Source organism: Malus sylvestris, chromosome 5 (assembly GCF_916048215.2).
Source record: "Malus sylvestris chromosome 5, drMalSylv7.2, whole genome shotgun sequence".
NCBI classification, from domain to species: Eukaryota; Viridiplantae; Streptophyta; class Magnoliopsida; order Rosales; family Rosaceae; genus Malus; species Malus sylvestris.
Genome location: NC_062264.1, coordinates 20,015,017 through 20,018,552, shown reverse-complemented (window position 1 = coordinate 20,018,552; position 3,536 = coordinate 20,015,017). Strand labels below are relative to the sequence as shown.

At 42.7% G+C, this 3,536-nt stretch overlaps 1 long non-coding RNA gene across 1 annotated transcript; it reads left to right on the top strand.

The window, feature by feature from the left end:
• Positions 1–384: 384 nt before the first annotated feature.
• On the top strand, positions 385–1,595 carry LOC126621676 (uncharacterized). The gene is made up of 2 exons (XR_007623128.1): positions 385–987; positions 1,088–1,595. It is a non-coding gene; the product is annotated as an uncharacterized LOC126621676 (long non-coding RNA).
• Positions 1,596–3,536: the final 1,941 nt, after the last annotated feature.

Genomic DNA, 3,536 nt, shown 5'->3' with positions numbered 1-3,536 from the left:
CAAAACTGGAAAAAAAATTAAACAACAGCCTAGACTAAATAAACTAAAAGAAAAAGGAATAAAATAGAAAAGAAACAAAGAAATTACAATACCCAAATGATAGAACAAACAGAAAAAAAATCACTTGATTTCGAAATCAGGACCTAGGGCCATGGGAAAGGATCATGGCGTGACAACCTTTGAGCATTGACAAAGAACCACACGTGGCCACCACAGGGTTTGAAACCCAACGTGCAAAACAAAGGTCCAATATGAACATTGGATTCCCGTGAGATGAATGGGATGTAGCTAGCATCCTAATTTGAAAATGGTGTTTGCAAGTTCCTATGTCTGAAAGCCCATTCACAGCGGTCCGCAGTCCTCAATCTTTGTCAGTCATTAAACCAGAGCCAACGACTCTCTACCTAGCCATTTGAAAACAACCATCATAAAAAAGGCACAGAATCCACGCGATTTAAACACGTGGCCCCCATCCATGCAATTAACTCATTTGGATTCCCATAACACATGCAACTCATCCACCCATTTTCATTTCAGATTGTTTTGTGAGAAATCCAAGGCCACTTTCTCAACCCAAACGCACCTCCATATCATAAATAACGCTCCCATTTTTCTCATCCTGCGTTCTCTTTTCTCTCAGACCCCATTTCTCTGTAAAATGAAAAATATTTCTCCTTCTTTCTCATTTTCTTACCCCTTCTCACCCTTAGCCAACCACACCCACGGTTCAGCAAAAACAAAAAACAATCGACTCTACCAAGGAACTGATGGTACATTGAAGCTCCACACTCCCCTCAAAGGTAATCATCGCCCCTGTCCTACTCAATTTATATGTCCAGCTAATGATTTTAGACAGAAAAGAAGAAGACTAACGCATACTGATCTAATTCCTTTACGAGGATGCTTAGGTGCATAACGAAAAAGGTCACACCAGGACCAAAAAGGGGCAATTCCAAGGTCGATCGTCCAAAGAGCATTCATTTGCAGGTACAACTTAGTCACCGTAGCCCTTGTTTATTTTGTGTTCTTAGTAACTGGTAGAGCACCATTATGTTGTGACTGATGCGTGTTGGTGTGCTATGGATAGTTAGGATGCAGTGGTCCATGATCGAGAAACTTGACACAGCAAGGAAAAATGAACACCAGCTAACATTGCAGATCCAGGTCTTACAAAAGTAATATCTTTTTCTCCGTTGGTGATGAACCCCAATCTGTGAAAAAGTTGCTTCATTACTTCTGCATGTAGTCAGACATGTGTTGCTTGTGCAGAACACTCGGATTCATGATAGAGCCAAGGGAAAAAAAAGTAACCACACAAGCTCAACGGACGAAAACAGCACAGGCCGCATGACCCAGATCGGTGCATCTGGGAGGTAAAATTCGAATGCCTGCAAGTGTAGTTGTTGTAGATCTGGTAATGATAGCTGTACTCAGTTCTGTGGTGTATGGATCTATGATTTAACTGTGCTTCTCCTCCATGCATCGCAAAACTGAGCAGCAGAAAATTAACTGCTCAAAATTATGTCTCTGCTGGATCTGCAACAATCTCCCCAAACTTACATCTGTGTAAGACTTTTTATGTTGACTGCTTTAAATTTCTAGTAGTTTACCCTCTCACACTTGAGAGCATGGTTTGTCCCAGGGGGTTCAATTCTTGCGATAAGTCCCTAAGAAGGGCGTGATCTTCTAGTGCAAGAGTAATCAGTTGTTGTAAACATGCACTGAGCCAAGTTGTAAATTACTTTTGAATTCCTCATTAAAAAACGAGTGAAATGAACGAAAACTTAGCTGGAAGTTAGGAATTGTATAACAACTGGATAGTCCTCGGCTTGTGAGGTGGTACCTGTCGAGCTACTTGAGTATTCGGGCTTTAATGTAACGAGAGGTCACGTATGGTACTTCCTCATATTGTAGGTGTTCCATTGTTTTTCAATTTCCTTATCGTTCATGGTGGCAAGGGTGTAGCTACCCTTGTCGCCTACTCTGCTGATATTGTACAAACATTCCCAGATAGGATTCATCTTCCCATTTAGGATCCATTTTTTTAAAAGCCTTATCTGTAAGTAGTGATGAAGGCTTTTCTTAAGAATAGATCTCTAGGCTGGAGCTGCCAGATCTTGGCCTTTTTGTTGTAACTGGAGAGGAGTTGATGCTGGTAGGTTGCGATGCGTGGATGATGACCTTCTCGCATTTTTCCTTTTCTAGATCGAAGTTTGTGGCTATCTCCTTTCTATTCTGCTCGATGTTTAACAGCAAAGTGCTGATACCTGGCACAATGACATTGGGATGGATGATTACTTACGAACCAAATGCCAAGTAGAAATGAGTTTCACCGGTTGCTCGTCGTTTGGTTGTGCAATACGCCCATAGACATCCAAGAAGTTCGACTGGTTATTTTTCCTTCTTGTTGGCGAGGGATTTCTTAAGTCAATCGAGGATCGTCTTGTTGGATACTTCGGTCTACCTATTGCCTTGGGGATACCTTGGCATGGACATGTAGTGCTTGATGCTTTATTTCTGGAAGAACTTCGGCAAATCTTTACCTACGAATTACAGGCAGTTGTCTATGACGATGGATTGAGGGATGCCAAATCGACAAATGATGTTCCTCCATATGAAGCGCTCTATGTCTGTCTGAGTTATGGTTGTCATGGGCTCTGCTTCCACCAATTTGGTGAAATAGCCAGTTGCCACGATCATCATGCCTTTTCCCCTAGTAGCGGACGAGATTGGCCCTACCAAGTAGATTGCCCACTGCATGAATTGCCAAAGACTCATCTGCAAGTGTAGTTCGTTGGCAGGCACTGCTGGTACCGACTTGTAGCGTTGGCAGCGGTCACACTTTTGTATTACCTCCTTAGCATATTGATGCACAATAGGCTAATAGTAGCCTGCGTTAAGAGCCTTTTGTGCTAAGGATCGGCTTCCGAAGTGATTTCCACAAACGCCTTCATGGATTGAACTTAAAATCTTTAGGTCGTCGGGAGGCACTAGGCAGCGGAGATGAACTGTAGTGTAGGATCTTCAGACGAGAATGTCATTCCACATGTAGTAGCGTGCTGCCTTTGTTTGGAGCTTTCTAGACTCTAAACGTTTCGTGAGGAGTGTGCCATTGACCAAGTAGTCAATAATGGAATCTTGCCAGTTTGGAATTGTACTAGCCCATGACACCTTGGCTGCTGGCTCTGCCTTTATGCCTTGCTTGTCTAGATATTCCATCCGAATAGAGCGTTTGAATTAATGGTTGAGGGCGGAGCCTATGCCGGCTAGCACGTCCGTATGGGCGTTGTCTGCCTACGGAACTTGAATGAGGGTGTAAGTCTGAAATGTTTCATGTTGCTTTCGTACCTTATTTAGGTAATGCACCATCTTTGGATGTTTTGTCGTGTCCTCCCTAGTAGTCTGGCTGGTGATTAGTTGGGAATTAGAATGAATTGCAAGCTTTTCCACTACTAAGTTTTTTGCCATTCGGAGGCATGCTAGTAAGGTTTCGTACTCTAATTCGTTGTTGGATGTTTTGAAGCCTAGAATGTTTG